The following is a 20,093-nucleotide window of genomic DNA, read 5'->3' on the forward strand; positions in this document are numbered from 1 at the left end:
TGTGTCAAAGTCCAGTTATTGCCCTACTAAATCCTTGTTCTTCACATAAGAAACACACTTTGAGGAGTTAGTTTAGATTAACTTATACCATATATCGGCCCCAACATTTCAAAAGGGCGTAACTGCTTTTGCAACCAATGCCTTCTCACAGAGCTGTGGGTCGTATTTCATTCATCTCACGCAATTCACATCCATTAATCGAAAGAGGAGGATTTTATCTTTCTATTTGTGCTAGTGGATTGTTCGAGAGGGATGGGATACCCTCCACAGCTTTGTGAGAAGGCATTGGTTGCAAATGCAGTTACGCCCTTTTGAAATGTTGGTGCCGATTTACCCATCTTGGTGATTTTGCTAAGACTGCTTCAACGAAAATCGATAGGGAAAACACTAAAAGCATGAATGCCACTATTAGCGGCTACTTAGGATACATATCTTTAGCATCATTTGGAATACCCACCGAAAATGTTAATGTAGCATATATTTTAGGAGAGGCCTTTGATTCAGCGACACTCTCATAAATAAATACTACATAGGTGAAGGTTAGCAGAGGTGTTAGATCAAGGATTCGACTGAAATGCTGCCGATAGGCCCAATGTATTTATTGTTTGTATGGTTGAAAGTTGGTCTTCTCATTGCCGAAAATAAAAAGAAAAGCTTGCTGCATTTTTAAAATAGTTATTCTTGTATTCATGTTTCTCGTTCCTTTTACAACCGGAAACGATCCCTCCAAGGAGTAATCAAATCCTTTCAGTAAAGTTTTGTAAAAAAACACATATGAGAAGAGAAAAAACAACAGAAAAACATTGATAATGGGAAGAAAATGAATTTTCAATTCGCATATAAAAAAAATAAAATAAGAAAAGGACAAGAAGGAACAAACGAAATCGGTCCCTTCAGGGTCATTAGAAGGTTGCAATACCTGAGAGTTTGTTAAAAACCTGCAAAGAAGATAGAATAAAGATGGACTACGCGACAGAAAAGATTACTTATAATTCTCCCACGAAAAAAGAAAAAATAAAAATTTGAAAAATAAAAATTAAAACAATGCAAGAAATCATAACAATTTGAAACTTAAAAATGAAAAAAGTTTTCAATGACTCCTATAACAACGGTTTTTTTTATGATACTGATATAGGACGTGGAAAACACAGTAAAGATCGATGTGGGCTATACAATTTGCACTTTTGTTTCAAAATTAGAATTATTGCTACACTACCTGAAGAAATTAAAAAATGTAAGTATTATGAAAATATAGCCATCTATGGCTCAGGACAGAAGATCGAGTCCTTATTGAGGGGGTTAGAAGCAAAGGAGTGTAAGTGACGAAAACCCACTTTCGAGTAAATGAGGTTTAAAGTTTTTCACCAATTTTTCATCCCATAAAAAATGTATGAAGTTTCAAAATCGACCCAATTTTCTACGAATTATTGTAATTTTTCTAATCATCGTAAAAATAATCTTAAAAAAGTTCCTGAAGGCTTGAAACCTGAAGAATTTTTTGATATGCTCAGCTCAAAATCGACAAAATGGTCACTTACACCCCTTTGATTCTGGACCCTCAATTCTTTTCAGTTATAATGCACGACTATCTTTTCCAAGAAAATAATAATGCTCGCAAGAAAAATTCGTAACGATAATGTACGTGTATAAATATTGGAAATTATTAGAAAAATCGCTTGGCTTATATTTAAATAAATCCGGGTGATAAGAAATTTGAAAAAAATGTGTATCCAAGAATAACTATTTATAAAAATTGCAGTAACACTTGTAGAGCGTTTTTTTTTTCAACATTCAACCCAAGCAAGGGTGTAAACGTTTTGTTTTAATTTTTCTGAAAAGTTTCTTAGGCGAAATAATGAAACTATGCGTTACTCGGCTTACATCTCGTTCTCCGTAACCAATGCTCCGATGAGGCTGAAATTAATGCTGTAGTCTTCTTCTAGCCTGCGGCTTAAAATAAACAAAAAAACATTTTTACAACATGATCAATTTTAAACGTATAACTCTCCTTGTTTTGAACCACACCATACACTTCGTCAGCGAGCTGTTCCCAATGTGATGCATTAGGAAAGTTAAGCGTGCTTTTATAAAGATTTTAATTGCCTAAATATGTTCTGAAGTTTTCATTTTTAGAATAGTTTTCACAAAAACTGCCGAAGCATGACTTAAAACTTGATTGTTTCAAGCAAAATTGAAGCTCAGGACATTTTTTTGACAGGTTTTACTCAAAATATTCAGGGGTGTAAAATATAGTGGAGCATATTTCTCAAAAAAAAAAAAAGAAAAACCTTGCATTTTGAACATGATTTATTTATTCTGTACACAAACTCTGAAAATTGAATTAGGGGTTCCATATTATTATTTAAAATAAATAATTCACTTTGAGCCCAAAACAATCAGTTTGATTCATAAAAACAAACCAAATATTATCAAATTTTATTTTTCTTGAAAAATATGTGTTTTTCTAAGATTTTTTGATATTTATCCATGTTTGTTGAATTAATTTGTTAAAGGAACAGTTTATTCACAATATTTTCGAGAAATAAACATATCTACAGAAGCACGTTGAAAGGTTTGAAATTGGTGAAGCGGTTGAAAATTTATCGGGCCCTCAAGATATGAAGAAAATATGAAAAGAAAAATGTAAAAATACTCACATTTAGCGTGACTTTGGAAAAAAAAATGTTCTACAAGTTAATTCAAAAATAAATTATGAAGAGATTCACAAAAAAATTGAGAATCGGCTGAAAATTGAAAAAGTTATGGCAATAATAGTGAAAGCTCTTTGAATCTCTCCCAAATTTACCTTTATGGCGCCACCACTAAATCTCAATATGTTTGGCTCAAACCCAAAAGGGTATCTTTTCAAGTCATTTAAATCTAGAAAAGCTTGAATTCCAAATTTCAACAATTTCCAAAAAATAAGCCGCAGCCAACAGCTACAATTTTGAATGAACGCTGTGATAAACTTTTAAATGATTCTTTTTGAATAAACCAAAATCATTTCTGTTTTTTTTAATAGTTTAAGGAGATTGTTTCAAAACTCGTCAAAACCACGACTTTCATAAATTTGACGCTTAGACTGTGCCCAGACAGCGGTCAGATATTATTCGGTTTTTTATTTATGACAAGAGTTTCTACATCGAAAGATATTTGAATTTGAGTAAATTTCAAACTTTTAAACAGAGTTAAATTCAAAGTTTAGGTCGAACTTAATATCTGCTCCAAGTAACATTTTTCATCATGATTCTGAAATCAGTGCGTGATTATGTATGAAATGTTTTGGTGTTTGATAGATGTTCACAATTTTTGTTGAATTTTGTAAACTGATAATTTTAAATATATACATTACAAAGTAAGCCTTTAGGCGAAACTGAAGCATTTTCCCATTTTTTTCTTTCATATTTTTTATTAAATACAAATCAAAATTTTTAAAATCGGTTGTCGTACACATGCAGAGTATGGATCCAAGTATCTTCCGGTGGAGTGGTGCTAGTGTATGGTTAAAACACGCGACTAACACGCCGAGGACCTGTGATCAAATCCCACTCCCAACAAACTCGCAAAATGTGAGTTGTTCCTTTGGAATGGAAGTAAAACGTGGATCCCGAGATAAACTAGCCTAGGGCTAAAAATCTCGGTTAAAAAGATAAAAAAGAGGTATTTTTCGATTATTTTTCGTAGTGGAAACCATTGTTTTTTTTGCAAAATTTTGCTTGAAAATGGTTTCTGCAAAAAAAAAAAACATTTACCACCGGGAAAAAAAAATCAGGAGATACCGTGATCCATACTCTACATGTGTACGAAAACCGATTTTGAAAATATTGCTTCGTTATTTAATGAAAAAATCAAAATCCAAAAAAAGAGGAAATGCGTCCAATTTCGCCTTAAGATGAAAATGATTGCATTTCTACATTTTTTAAGTTATTTTTTATTAAATAACAGCAATAACATCAAAATCGGTTTCCATAAGCAGGCTGAGGAAGGATCTTGGTATCTTCTGATTTTTTCATGGTGGAAAATATTTACCAAACCATTCTATACTATTTTTTCGATATTTCATATAAAAATGTAAACAAAAAAAAAACGATACCTACCCCTAACACTATCTTGCTGATCAGTAGTGTGTCAACTAGTTAAGATATATATTTATCTGTTCAAAATTGTACTGTTTATTCTCATTATCAAGAAGTATTAAATATTCATATTGAATTTTAATCATTTCAAAACATCCGAATGGAATAATAAAAATCACTTATCCAATATTTGAAATTACCTGCGTGAAAACTCCATCAAACTATCAAATTGTCTGAGAACATAAGTTAAGCCTCCATTGTGACTGAAAAATTGAAAAAAAAACTGCCTTCATTTCCCCAGAATCATCTCCAAACGTTCAAGTGACATCAACGCCTCATAAGTGACGAAACTCCTTCTGAAGTGCCAACCGAAGAAAAAAAGAGAACAACATACTAAACCAAAACTCAAAATACTCCTCTCAACGTCACAAAGAACAGCGTACGCGAAGATTTCAATCTCCAAAGTGAAGAGTAGTGACCCAACAAGTGACAATCTTCTCTGTACGACTGATGGTAGTCGCCACCGTCTTCGCCGCCGCCAACGAAAGTGCAAGTGACCCCAGTCAGTCAGTCAGAAAGCTCCTCGTGTGACACCAACCGGATCATTAGAGAAGCCTAATTAGCACCGTCTTCGTCATCACCGTCTTCGTCGTCATCGTCGTGATCTGATAACAACAAAAAATAACTGAAGAAGCCACGACAGTTCCAGTTCGCGGGGACGACGCCGGGAAAAAGCGGTCTTCCATTTCAACGACGACGGCACAAGTGTATGTTTCATGTGTATGTTTTTTTTTCTCTCGCATCCGATGTTGTTTTTCTGTAGAGAAGAAAAAATGAGATCCAACTTTGCGCACGATTAAAGATAATGACAAATGATTACCGGTTCGTCTACTGGGGTCTCTCTACAGGTTGTCCCTTGCGTAGCTAGTCGTGAGTTTTGCGGGCTAATTGTCGCGTAGTCTACGCTCTACGCTTACGCTACGCTGTCTTGTGTGAGAAGAAAGTGAAACTGTAGCAGGCAGAAGGTGATCCTCAAGGCCTTAGGAAGTGCACGCTAGGGTCCCACGGTGTGGTTCAGTGGACAAGTGGGACGGTTGACGTACGTCCATCGGGGAACTCTGCTCAGACATATAAGTGAAGTGAAGTGGTCTACGTACCAAACCGGACTTTGAACGAAACCGAACGTGATTGCGATCGTTATCGAAGAGGATCACGCGCCTGATCGAGTCCAGATTAAATTATTAAAAATTATCGGACGAACTCGGTTGTGAACGAAGACGAAGAACCTGAAGACTCCTCGCAGAAGTTCGGACTGTGGCCTTTAAGGAAACTCGTAAAAACTCCTCGATCGAAGGACAACAACTCCGCGCTTCTCCGAGTGCATCGAAAGTGGATCGTAGATTGGAGGTCCTGCCTGAACTGAAGAGCGTCCACGCCAAAACGATACGTGCATGTTGTAGTGATTACGTAGCGTTGCCGTTCGGACTGTTGTTCCTGACCTTTGCGGCAGTGTGATCTTTTCGTGCGAAATTCCTTACCGAGCTTGCGCAAAAAAAAAAAAACAACGAGATCATACCCGCGCGTGAAGCTCGTTGCTCTCGTTCGACAATCAGCTCACGTCCCCATCAGGGCCGAGGCGAAATAATGAAAATATGCGCAAAAAGTCAGCCACTTTACCGCGGCGGACTCGAGACTGCTGACTGACTCGCACTGACCTTTCCCGTGGATCTTCTGGACCAGCCAAACCCGGCGCAGCACGCTGACGCTGATCGTTCCATCTCGTCCGTCGAGTGGATGTGTACCGACATATGTTTGTGTTATAAATAATCTCAAGTGCTCGTCCAGCCTCCAAAAAGGAGAGATATCTTCCTGCGCGTGTGATATTTCTCAACGAGCCTCCTCTCGTGGACTCCTCCCTGTCTTCCGTCTTCGTCGCTGACTTTTAAGACCTCAACCACCAACCGAGAAGCGCTCGCTTAAACATTTACACTTAGTGACACTTTGTATGTGCTTCACAGCAGCGCTGAAACAATTGCGTCCTTCTATTCGTCGTCGTCGTCGTCGTCGTCGCTGTGACATTAAGATTGAACCATCATCCAAGTAAAGTGAAGTGAAGTTCCCGAATCCAGCACAAAAAAAAAAACCCCGTGTGTGTGGGATTCAACCCGTATGTGACAGAAGATTCCACCGGAGCTAGAAACAACAGAGTGATTCTTTTTCGACGGCGTGAAGAGCCCTGTGGTCGTCGCGTGTGCGTGTTTCTTTTTTGAAAAGTCGCACTTTGAAGAGTGGAGGACCGGAGACCGGAGACCGACGAAAACTCCCGTCGGAAGACTGCAGAAGACCACAGTACTATATTGAGCCGTGTGCCGTAAAGGAGAGTGAAGTGGATCAACTGGCGTGGATTGTGGATCGAAGTTAGAAGCAACAACGAGACTTTGTTTCTTTTTTTGAAGGTAAGTGAGCAGTGGAGTAGCGAGGGGGGTTATATGACGGCCTAAATTGTAAATGTTTAGCTAAGATTTTACGATAGGGTTGCGAGCCACTTGGGCAGTGGCCAGTATTTTGGGCACTCTGCGCTTTAACTCAATTAATTCCAAACCAATTGACTTGAAATTTTTTCACGGCTGGATACTGCCACCGAGCAACACGACTTGTTTCAAAGTCAGTAACAGCAACCTTATTGTAATTTATTCACTGTCCATATTATAGACGATAGAACACAATTGCTTCTTCTTTGGAACCCAAAAAGTGCAGATTCTAAATCGTTCCTCTCTCCTCTTCTTGACGTAACGTCCTCACTGGGACAAAGCCTGCTTCTCAGCTTAGTGTTCAATTAGCACTTCCACAGTTTTTAACTGAGAGCTTCCTCAGCCAATGACCATTTTGCATGTGTATATCGTGTGGCAGGCATGAAGACACTCTATGCCCAAGGAATTCAAGGAAATTTCCTTTACGAAAAGATCCTAGACCGACCGGGACTCGAACCCATCACTCTCAGCATGGTCATGCTGAATACCCGTGCGTTTACCGCCTCGGCTATATAGGCCCTATTCTATTCTAAATCGTTATACAATTTAAATGAGATAGAATGTTGAAAAATAGAAAAAAGATTTTATCCAGACTCGAACCATGGACACCAGGAGTATTGACTACTCACCTTACATACTACACCAAACGCTCTGTGAAAGAATTACTGCTCAACACACCATAAAAGCTACTGAAGTTAATTATTAATTCATTGCACGTTATCATAAGTAAGAGAACTGTCAAAATTAAAAGACGCGCAAGTTTTGCGCAGCACATTTGAAACATAATCAGAACAAACAAACCAGAGTTAGGTATTGCATGAGTGTGACATGGTACATTTAATGCAAGCTGACAGTTTTATCACTTGTGAGGAATATGTATGCTCCGCCTCCACGAATCGATGTCAAACACGAGATATTAGGTGATTTTTATAAAACACAGCCGAAACTTCATGACATTCGGAGTTCAAATGCAGCTCAATTGACAAGATGGTAGTTGCATGTGCTTTCAGTATAACTTATTTGGACCAAAGCATGGGAAGCCACATTTTGAATGATGTTACAGGTGCTACTTGGGTACGTATCTCACCGCGATCCAGCAATAAGCTATCGTGGAATTATTTTAACAGTCTCTGGTAAAACAACGAAAATGTTTTGCTAGTATTTACAACATTCGCTCACTCAAAAACGAAACTTCTTTCTTTGGAAAAGTTGTGGAACATTCAGTGCTCTCTTTTTTATTTATTTTTATTTTATTTTTTCATTTTTTTTTTTGAGAGAATGGAGAACTTTTTTAAACGAACGACAGTTCAGTCATTGTTTGCTTAGAACTCGTTCGTTTGAACTATTAGGGAATAGTTATCACATTTCTACAACACTTCGCATGACTTCAAAAGGGAAAGTGAAGGTCTTTGATTTGAAATTGAAAAAATGTTTGGTAGCCATCTTTGATTTTGCCGCTGCACGAAATTCTTTATTTTATCATTTAATCACTAATATCGCTGTGTTATTAACCACAGATTTCAAAATTAGAAAACTGAAACTCATAGGATAGCGAGCCACTTGGGCAGTGGTCGGTATTTTGGGCACTTTTTGCCTTAACTTAATCAATTCCAAACCAATTGACTCGAAATTGTGTACACGGCTCATCGCGTTTCAAAAATTGTGTCAATTGGCTGAAAATTGGCTGAGTTATAGCATAAAAGTGCCCAAAATAGGAGCCCTGCCGAAATGGTTCCATTTCACTATTTCCAAAACAATGGGAAAAATAGAGAGCATTTACCACAACAAATGAAATATCGATAAAAACATGATGCAACCGTCAATTCTCCAATACATTTTTCTGCCTCTTACACATACATGCGATTCCAATGATCCCGCTATCACACGATTAAATGTGCGCGTGAGAGTGCATGAGAAAATGGGAGGTAGCCTCTCATTTTTATCGAAGCTACACCCTGAGTTTTCAAAAACACAAATCTGAAGAACCGTATAACGATTGGCGCTGAAAAGTGGATCGATTTATCACGGCATTTTTTGCATTCAGAGGGTAGCTTTGTAGTATCTTCACCTAAAACGGTTTGTTGAGTCGTTACAAGTTACAAAAATCAGTGTCTTGCACCGACTTTACGAACCCATGAATCAAGATCAAAAACCAAAAAAACCAAACTGCAGAAAATTAATAATCTGAATCATATTACAAGTCAAACTAAATGGTGATGCCTTTTCTTTTTTCTTGAGTTTTGTTTCTAAAAGTCTTTATAAGTCTCATTACACATGACAAATATTTGGCCCAACAAGCCCAACAAACGACCAACATAACGTGAATCATGGCAGCCTTGGATAAATGTCGGACTACAATGACAAATATATTTGCCCGTCTAATGGACTCTTAACTCAAGTTTATTAAGAGGTTAAGGAGTTTTTTCTTTTTTTTTTTTTGTAAAAATATTTCAACAAGTTCAGTTTGATATTGTGTTTGATTGTGTTTTTTTTTTCTTAAATTTCCCAAATTTGTACAATAATATTGCCAGAAAATTTTCAAAAATTTCCCTTCATTTCATTCAAATATACATTCATAAATTCCTCAAGAGTAACCAAAAATTACAAAAACAAACGAAAAGTTTCAGATTTTTTCAAAATGGAGGCTTGGCTTCATTTTATATGGAAGATAAAGTAGGGAAATCTTGAAAATTTACAACAATTGCCTTCAGGAATTGTACAAGAAATTTCAACAATAATGGAGAGAAACGCCTGCGCATTTCTCTACAATGTCCATATTCCTGGAGCATTCTACTTATTGAAGTTATTTTTTGAGCCACTATACATTGTTCATTCTCAAATAATTGGCCTAGAAATATTAACATAAAGAACTGAAAAGCCTAAATAACATATTAATACAAAAATAAAAAAAAATCCAAAATAAACTGGACAAAAAACCTGTAATAAAAAAAAAGAAAAAAAAATACCTAAATCCGGAATTCCATGAGATTTTCGAGATTTTTCCCGGCGAAATAAAATCTTCTGATAATTCCAGGTTGCCACGTCCTTTCAAATGATAGACATTCTGTTTCAGCAACTTGATCTTGTCAAATATTCAAGATCAAGATCATCAGATTCAAGATCAAACAAATAAATGTGTGTTGAATGGTTGAATCCTGCAAATTTTTAAAAATCATTTCTTGAATGACTTTCGCCCGCAGATTTTTTTGAACAATTAATTTTGGCCCGCGAAGTCAGTTTCGGCTGAGGATCATTGCTTTTTTCAACACCTACGGAGAGCAGCATTGATTGCAAGCGTCAGGCCAGACCGTGTCCTGAAATTGGTAAAAAATAAATAAAAAGTTTTTTAACCTGCAAAAGAAAGTTCAGATGAAATTCTCAAAATGATTACCCGTTAACGGTTCAAGGAAGTATGTTGGGCAATTTTTTTTTGTAAAATAGGTAACACTCGTTGATTTATGCCAGATAGATGCATTTTTATTTGACAATTTTGTTTTTTATTATCATTTTCTTCTACTGATGAAAGTGCGCAAGCAAAATGAGAGGAAGAGTATGAACTGCTTTAAGCAGCCAATAATTCAATTTTCGCGTGATGATTCTAACATCTCGCTTTAAAAAATTTCAAGTTAAACAGTGTTTAAGTAATGGCTGGAAAAATAGTTAAGAACCACTGAAATAAAAATCCTCAAGTGTTGAAACATCTTAAAACTTGAGAAAAAGCGAAAAATAAAGTTTAAAAAAAAAAAAAAAACAATTCAAAAAGTACTTTCTCAATGCAAATACAATGCTCGTCATAGTGAATTTTTCAAGTTTTTCAAAGTATCGTCGGTCATGAAGAATAAGATTGAGGTTAGCAACTTTACAAAAAAGAAAATAGAAAGAAAACAGAAACCCAAAAAAATAGTCATTGAGAAGAATTATCATTAGTCAAAATTCACAAATAAAAAGAAATAAAAAATCGAAAAAAAATCTGTTCACTGCATTCTAAAATGGAAACATTAGTTTTTCTTATTAAATTTTTCAAATTATTACTTGATACTACACTTTACTGGGTCGTTTCGATCATTTTTCAACAAAATAAAATTAACCTCCTCCACTAAATATACATTATCACTAAATTTTGTAAAAATGTTTCTACTTTTGTGATTATTACCTCGATTTTAACCGTGTGAAGCGGTACCACTTTATAAGATTGGTGTAAAACGACAACCCTTATTTGCTCTAAATCCTCTTAGACCCACGGTGGATGGCAACTTGACGAAATTGAAAAATTATTTAATCTTTTCTAAATATTTATTCTGGTTATTCATACCCCTAATGCTTATGTGATATATTCATCACGGGTGTCTTTAGCAAAACATCTAGGAAATTCATAACTTTTTTCCCAGATTTTTCAAGTAAATCGACTACAATATTTCAAGTTATATTACAAATTGAAATTTCCCAAATTATGAGCGATAAAATACCACAAAAATAACTCCATGAAGGGTAAGAAATCCAGGAACATATTAAAAATCCTCAATTTTTTTATAGATTGTACAAAGCTATAAAGAACTCATCCAGGTTATTGATAAAAAAACTTTGTTTTGCAAGCCCTTTTTTGAAAAAGAACAGTTAATTGTAAGCAATTCATGTTTATTGAACACAACTGAAAATCTTCGTAGATTTATCAGAAAATATTCAAATGAGCTCTCCTGTCAGTTTTGCAAAAAAAATCAGCTTAAAATGACAGTGGATAGTGATTATAAATAAAGGGAAAATGTAAGGTCCTGAGAAAGAACGATGGAAATGTTGAAAACGTTTTGAAAAATATACTAAATTGATCTTAGCTGATGGTCCCCCTAAAAACATTACCTGTACCTGCACACATGAAAGTAACTCCAATTGCAGTGTTGCTACGGTGCAGAACCGCTTAGGTAAGGGATTTTATTCTGGACAGATCCACAAACTGTGTACAAACATTCAAGTCAGAACAAAATACAACACAAAAAAACAGAAAATAAATAAAATAAAAACGCTGCACATTACTTCACTTTTGTAATAGAAACAAATATGAATGAATAGCTTTAAAATAGGAAAGAAACTTTTGTTTTTTTTATGTATTGCTGGGAATGGTCAAAGACACGACTGCTCGCGAATTATGTAAAGGGTTTTTTTTTCTCTATTTTTTAACAAGTGTTCCAAAAAATGTAGAACATCCACGTGAGAAAAAAAAATCGAACGTGTAGTCAAAACAGAGTGGCCTCATCCTAAATACTTACTCACTTTCAGTCCTGAGCACCCATGGGCCGAACAATTTTCATGTTTTTGAACCCCGAGAATCAAATGAAACTATTCGATAACGGTCCTTATTACCCGAATGGACTCGAAACTTCAAAAACTAAAAAATATATATATTTTTGTAGATACAGGGGATCAGGGATGCCAGATAATTTTTTGAAAAATCTGTATCACACTTTTCAAAAATCTGTATCCCATACAAACTTTGGGCAGAAAATCTGTATCCCATACAAAAATAAAATAGCCCCTATAGCTCAAAAATCTGTATTTCATATAAAATGATATCTGTATAAATCTGTATATATGGTATCTCTGCAGGGGATAGACAAAATCATCGGGATAGGTAAAATTTTCACTTTTCAAAAAATGGTCAAATAGTTTTATAGACTGTTTAAAAAGAGTATCAAAAAATCTTAAATTAATACTGTAAGTTGAATACCTAGTTTTGTTTCAATGGTTCATATTTGGAAAAGATCGGGCTATTCAAAACGAAATAAGACAGATTCTAGAAAAGAAGTATATTCATCCAATAGCCAACTTTGAGGTGTCATATCTCCGAATTCAATGAACCTAATGCAATAAAATAAAATTTTGAGCATTTATAGCTGATATAATGCACAACAAAAAACTTTTGACTTAACTTTAAATTTTTAGTTAATTATATCGATTAAATTATGTTTCTAATGTAAAACCAAATTTTGCGATTTTTTTGAAAAATTGGAGATGGTAATTAAATTCCTTCTAATTGACTTAAATATAAAAATGTGTTGAAGGAAAGTAGCTAAATAGTCGGCAATAAATTGAAAAAGTAAAAATAGACCAATTTGTTGAAAAATCATAAAATTATTGAAATTGCGTTAACTTTTCTCCTCATTTTTTTTTTCAAATTAAGACAAACATTTTTAAAAGCTCATTATATAAGTCATAAGTGCTCAAAATTTCATTGCATTCGGTTCATTGAATCTGGAGATATAACAGCTCATAGTTGGCTGTAATAAAATTACACCTTTACCTAGAATCTTTCTAACTTCATGTAGAAAGATCTTTTTCCAAATTAAGACCAGTGACACTCAGCTAAGTGAACAACTGACAGTGAAAATTTGAGAATTTTTTAATCATTTTTTGAAAAGTTACAGCTAGTTGAACATTTGAGCAATACCAAAATAAGCTCCAAAATATATGAAATTTTCACCTTTTTCCTATTTTTTGAATTAAACAATAGGAATGCTCTTATTAAAAACAAAATGATATTCAAAATAAAGCTGTATTACAAGGATAACTTCAAAGTATTTTACCAAATATATTGATGTTTCTTATGTACATTTCACATATATCATTAGTGTAATAAAATCTAATACATTGAAATGTAGTGCATATGGACCCGTAAATCCTCATATCGGCATCAACATTTCAAAAGGGCGTAACTGCTTTTACAACCAATTGCTTCTCACAGAGCTGTGCATCGTATATTATTCATCTTACGCAATTCACATCCATTAAACGAAAGAGGAGGATTTTATCTTTCTATTTGTGCTAGTGGATCGCTCGGTAGGGATGAGATACGGTCCACAGCTTTATGAGAAGGCATTGGTTGCAAAACCAGTTACGCCCTTTTGAAATGTTGGTGCCGATATAAGTGCAAAGTTCAGTGAATTTTTGAATATTCTGATACAATTTGCATCACTTGTGGTCTAGAACTTTAAAAATTATAGAAGTGGATTGCTCTTAATTACAAATAGTGATTTTTATCATCCAAAAAATGTCTTCGAAGAAAATAAAATTTTCTTGCTGGTAAGCTATAGAAGACAATTTCTCCTCTTCCAAAAAATTGGACGCCGGAATTCAGTCAGCGATGTAGACCATAAAAAGCCCTCCACAGTTACGCCATTGATCACCTCCCTTTCGCAATGTTTCTTCTTTATTTCTGCCCATTTGTTCACCCCGAAGTTCCAAATAATTTGAATGCTGGATGAACAAACATGACAAAATATATGTATGCATACGCTTTGAACGGATGGACGGAGCCACGCCAAGAGGGAAACAACACACTTGAGGCTTCAGGGACTGACACTGACGGACGATGACGACGACGACTGGGAGTTCATCATTTACTGGATCAACTCCAACTCCCCAACTGTGTTTGATGCGTCAAACAAAAAAAAAACGGTGGAAGTTGGGCGCGGTTTTTTTTTCTTCCTCTGGAACTACGGATGCCGTCGGACTTCTGTGTTTAGTTTGATAATATTTTGCTTTGTTGTTACGGGGCTACTTTTGCACACTAGTACAAGACAAGTACGCGGCTAAAGAAAACAGTAGCCGAAATTATCGATGTTGGTGGCATAGGTGTACGGCGGTGGAAAGATGCGACTTGATATGGGTTCGGTTCAACAAGAGAACATCTGATGTTTTCGATGATGAGATGTTGAATGGCGTGCTTTTACTTTCCGTTGTGAAAGTGTTTGTATGGACAATTTTGCTAAGATATCTTCTATGATCATTCCTCACAAATATAAAAGTAATAAGTTTTGAATAAATGAACGAATCCAAAGTGTTAATTCAGCATAAAACGCTGGTTTATTGAAAGGCACCCAGTTCCAAAAATAAACTTCATTTCAATCCCAAAGTCGCAATTGATCAATCAATCCTTTGTAGATGCCGCAAACAGTGATGAACACTAAAATAACTCGGCTAATCTGCCGCTCCGTTATCTGAAACCAAAGGAATTTCGAACATTCACGAATCTCGCAGCACACCCCACTGCGATCCAGATGTCAGACCATCCATCCAACACCGAAGCCGTACCGACTACCGACCTTATTAGCGCAGAGAGATCCAACCATCTACGCCACCCTCCCTTGGGTCACCTTGGACCAAAAGGCTCGAAACATGCTACCGTTTATTTTATTACAACCCTCGGATCGCATCTCCCGCCATCCATCCATCCATCCATCCATCTGCTGTGCTGTTCGTCGCCCGACAACACCGGTCGATCTTCATCAACCGCAACGCCGTCACCGTCGTCGCCGAAAAAAAAAGAGCATCGTAAAACTAAAGCGGTCGCGAACGCCCTGGAGTAAAGTGATTGTAGTTTGACAACTCCTCACATCGGGCAGGGATCGTCTCGTTGCCTTCATCGCCGCCACCGCCCTAACCGGACCACGCCATGATAACGGGGGGCCAACTCGAAAAAGGATATCGCAGCTCACGCATCACCATCGTCATCATCGTAGGGGAAGGAAAACTCGCCAAACGGGCGAACGAGTTTGGTGATTTTTTTTCCTCTTGCGATTTGGTAAATGTGATTGATTTTTTGATCTCGTTTCGCAGAAACTTAGCGCAAAGTATATTTTATGGTCGACTAGGCGCGTACAGTTAAAATCCTATGTCACCTCATGCGTTCAGTAACCACTGTTAGCTGACCGTCCGGTCCCCGGAGTTGGCACGGCTGTTTGAGAAGGAGAACCGGCAAAAAGTTCCCCTTAACTAATTGTGAACCTTGCTGGATTCAGGTGTAACACTTGTTTGCAGACTTCGATGTCACCTCGGCGTAGAGAAAGGTCCCCCCACTTCAACTTTCGCAGCTGAATTTCTGAAGGATTCAGGTTTTGATACATTGAATATTAAAAAATTGTATTTTCGGAAAATGTGATCAGGACATCTAGGGCCATCCTATTATAACCTAGTTGATTCTAGGTTTATGACGTTATGACGTTTATTACATTTTTATATTCTTCAACCACTTGAACTCATTTACAGATCCTTTGTTCACTAAGGCACTGCGTGATCGATTCCAATTGGCAGCTGCACTTACTTTTTGTACAGCGCCTAAATGTATTCTATTCTAATTCAACTATATCGAACTGGTTGCCTTTACGATGCTGTCAGTTTTCTACCCTGTCCATGGTAGAATGGTGAGCACGAGGATGTGAATGTGTGGCTCTTGTTCCTTTTCCAGTCCGATTGGGGGTCCATTATGAGTTTCCGTTAGCCGATATTCAAGTTTCCAGATCCGTTAGAGCATAGGGCCAGAAGAGGGTCAGGTGTCAGCCGCTCTCGAGAGGAAGAGCAACTGACAAAAACTGCAAGTGCCGGGGCTGGGATCGAACCCATGACCATCCACTTATGAAGTGAACGTGTGACCACTAGGCCACGGGCCCCGGCTGTTAATGACGTTAATTTGCATATTTTTAAATTTATGTATTATTCAATCTGCATAGAAGAATTTCGTCCTCGGTAGAGTTGATGATAATTGTTGATTTAGTATTCATACGCTAGGTGGTACTGATGAATCGCAGATATTTATTTTAACATAACAGAATAACAGAGCTACATAAGAATAAAACTTCTGCAAAGTTGATTAAGACATCTAAGGCTTTCCGAGGATGACCTTATTGATTCTAGGTTTATCCACTAGATGACCTTAGTAAGGTTTAAAAATGTTAACTTTCTTTAAAGTTTATTTTTTTTATTTTTTTATTTTTTTTTTCATTTTTTTCTTTTTTTTTATCTATATTAACGAGATTTTTAGCCCTAGGCTAGTTCATCTCGGGACCCACATTTTGCTTCCCTTCCGAAGGAAGAACTCATAGTTTGCGAGTTTGTCGGGAGTGGGATTCGATCCCAGGCTTGATGGTCACGTGCTTTAACCATCACACCAGGCCCGCACCACATTTACAAGTTTATGATCTTCAGGTTAGGTGGCTAGAGGGGATTTTTAAAACTAGCATTTACAGTACTCCAAGTTTTAGCAAAAACAATAATTACAACGTCGACAAACGTGATCAAGCCTTCAAAACCTATAGACCATTACTAACTTATAGATCTTGTTTTTTTTTGTTTTAATTTCAGCAAAATTGTCTCAAATATCACAAATATGTTCTGAAGATAATCAGTACATAATATAATAACATATCTGCAAAAAAGCTATCTTCCTCAAGGGGTTCCTTCGGAAATTAAGAGATTCGTAACAAGCACTTGATAGAGCGTGGTTACTGGTTGTGCTGTATTTGCCGAACTATCATTCTGCACGAGTAGTGTTGGTTCGTACCGCTATCAGCTCGGTCGCCTTTTGTTGCAATTCTGCGGTGTAAAATAAAAGTAAGTGAACTCAGAATTTACAACTTCATTACAACGTTCTCCGCAGAAAACTTCCTTACTCATGTTGCTTATTATTTCAGAAAATCTTCCATGTGTTCCTTCAGAAGTGTCACAAAGAATTCTTTAACGAAATCTGGCATGAATTGCTTTATTCAGAAATTTTTCTAGGCATTCATTTCCTTCTACCAAAAATTTCATCAAAAATAATTCTAAAAATCGTTCCTAAAACCTATTCCTTAAGAAATTTGAATTCAACCAAAACTCACCTCACGGATTCTTTCAAAATATCTTCCATGGATTCATTCGGAAATATTCTTCAGAGATTTGTTTAGAAATTCCTCATATTCCACAAAGAATTATTTCACAGCATCTTACATGATTTGCTTCAGAAATTCCTCCATTTTTTTCCAAAGAATTATCCATGAATTTGAGAATCCTGCAGGGATTCTTTCAAAAATTCGTTCAGAGATTTCTTCAGACATCTCTCCAAAGATTCCTATTACCTTCCAGCAGTCGCGAGGTTGACCACCCTCTCTAGCACCACGTCAATTTTGAGCACAAAAAGCGAAATTTTTTTAATGTGTTGTACAAAATTCAACAGCGCGATTGCTCGAGGGTTAATAAAACTTTCAGAAACAATTCAAGAGTTTTTCAGAAAATGTCTCAAAAGTCTTTTTTATAAATTTGTACTGGGGCTACTTTGGAAATTCTTCCAAGGATTCCACCAGAATTTTCCACAGCATCTTTCAACTTCTTTAGAAATTCCACTAGGTATACCCACAGAAGTTTTACAAAGATTTGAGAATGAAAGCTGTGTATGAGTTTCTGCAGAAATTCATCCAGAGATTCCTTTAGAAAATCGTTCAGAGTTTTGCTCTTTTTTCTTGGAACTTTTCCAGATTTTTTTTCCAAAAAATTCTTCGAATATTTATGTAAGCATTCACTCAAACGATCTTCCAAAGATTTATTCCGAATTTTTCTCCGGGGTTTGCATTACAAAATTGTTCCAGGGATTTTGTTTTTTAAATCCGCATTTCAGTCCGAAAATCTTCCTGGAATTTCTTTGTAAATTTCTCCAGGGACTCTTTTGAAATAAAAATGTAAAATCCATTTGGGAATTTTCTGCAGGGATTCTTAAAGAAATAGCCCTAGGGGTTCCTAATTTTTTTAACAATTTTCACAAAATAATACTTTGAAAAAGCTCTCACAGATTTTTCGATAATTTTTTCATAAATCCTTGCTGAAATCCATCCTGGACTTCATTTCAAAAATCTTTCACTAGCTCCTGAAAAAATCTCCCAGGAATTCTCAAAAAAAAAATCTTTCAGAGACTCATTTGGAAACTCTTCGTAGATTAACTTTATAAAATCAGGCAGGAAATTCTAAAAAAAACAGTCAGAAATTGTTTCTTAAAATCATCTAGGAATTTCTATAGATTTTAGGATGTGCTTCAGGATTATATTCAAGAACTTGGACGGATTATATTCAAGAGTCTTGGACGGATAGCTTTCAAAAATGTAGCATGGATTTCTTCAGAAAATACTTCAAGAACTCATTTCAAAAAATCATGCATAGATTGTTCCAGAAATTCATCTACAAATATCTACGAATGTTATTTTTTCTTCAAGATTTATCCAGAAATTTTTCAAAGCATTCATTCCATTTCAAGCTTCCATGAACTTTCCCAAAAATACTCCATGATAGTTTTTTAAGAAAATGATTCACGGATACATTGAGAATCAGAAATTCAGAACTCCTTCAAAAATTTCTCAGAAGCTTTCTTAAAAATTTTCCCAAGGATTGCTTCAGAAATTTTACGAGAGATTTTCCCAAAATTTCTTCATATTCCTCAAGATTTCATAAAAAAGTTTAGGAAAATCTTCCAAGGATTTTTTTCAGATTTGTTTTCTACAGATTCATTCAGAGATTCTTATAAGGATTCTTATGGAAAAACTAGAAGGCTTTGTGGCAGAGATTCCTGCAAAAAATCACACAAAGATTTCATCAGAAATTTCGCCGGGTATTCCATTTTCTCAGAAATTCCTCCATGACTTCCTTCAAGCCCTCCTCAATAAAATTTCTGTATGTATTCCTCCAGGAATCCATTAAAAATGTTTAGGATTGTTATACTGGGATTTTCTAGGATTGTTTTCCATAAATATCTCAAGAGGTTTAGTTGGATATTCCACCAGGGATTTCTAAGTGTTTCTTGAGGTATTCCTTCTGGACCTTTTTTTAGAAAATTCATCAGTGGATTCTTAAAATATTCTTGTTTTTTTTTAGAAATGCATTTTGAATTATCTTTAGATTTTTTTAAACTCCTTCTGCATTTTCTTCAGCGATATTTTAAGAAATGTCTTTTGATACTTCTTCAATATTCCTAGAATTATTTCAGAAATTTAAGAAGAGATTTTCTCAAACGTTACTCCATGAATTATTTCAGATGTTGTTCAAGCAGTTTTTTGAAAAATTTCTCAAGCGGTTCCTTCAGAGATACCTCCAGGAATTCATCCATGGAAATAAACCAATGAAGGGGCGCTGAAATTGGAGCACCTTGACTAACTAGCTAGGATTTTACTATGACAGCACTGGAAATAAATTATCACACATCTTGTCAGTAATGATCTTTTTATGGAACAAATTTTGGAACTCAAACAAGCGAAGTACACGTCAAGGTAATGAGGCATCTACCAAGTGTATCAGGAATATAATACAGTTCTCGATTAGGAAGTCATGAGAAATGTTGAAAAAAGTTTGCCAGAAAGCTTTGAGGAAAAATCGTGCGTATGGGCAAAAGTAATGATTTCTTAAAAATTTTCAAGTATTAAAAACTTTTTTATTTTCAAAAATATTTTGTGCCATCTTTCCTTAAAATAGGTCACCCTAATGACCCTTGACAATATAGTTCTTAACACGTTCGATAAACCACAAACCCTCCAAGTATCATGACATTCGAAAATCCACTCTATCGATTTCCTAAGAAATGGCTGTATTCCGTAAATCTTTGGATCCTAAAAAAATTAAAAAAATTCAATGGATTTACTATATGATAAAGATATTTCGAGACACTTTTCAGAAGAGGCAAATGTAATGAAAAATTAAAACTAAT

The 20,093-nt window shown here is 35.7% G+C and overlaps 1 protein-coding gene across 1 annotated transcript in view; it reads left to right on the forward strand.

Annotated features, from left to right (window-relative positions):
- The first annotated feature begins 4,599 nt into the window (after positions 1 to 4,599).
- The window catches only part of LOC109402526 (transcription factor hamlet), a 368,179-nt gene continuing 352,685 nt past the window's right edge, over positions 4,600 to 20,093 (forward strand). The window contains exon 1 of the mRNA XM_062849409.1: positions 4,600 to 6,532. The gene's annotated coding sequence lies outside the window, so the exon portion shown is untranslated. The remainder of the gene's footprint in view (positions 6,533 to 20,093) is intronic.

The sequence above is a fragment of the Aedes albopictus genome, chromosome 2 (genome assembly GCF_035046485.1).
Source record: "Aedes albopictus strain Foshan chromosome 2, AalbF5, whole genome shotgun sequence".
Taxonomy (NCBI): domain Eukaryota; kingdom Metazoa; phylum Arthropoda; class Insecta; order Diptera; family Culicidae; genus Aedes; species Aedes albopictus.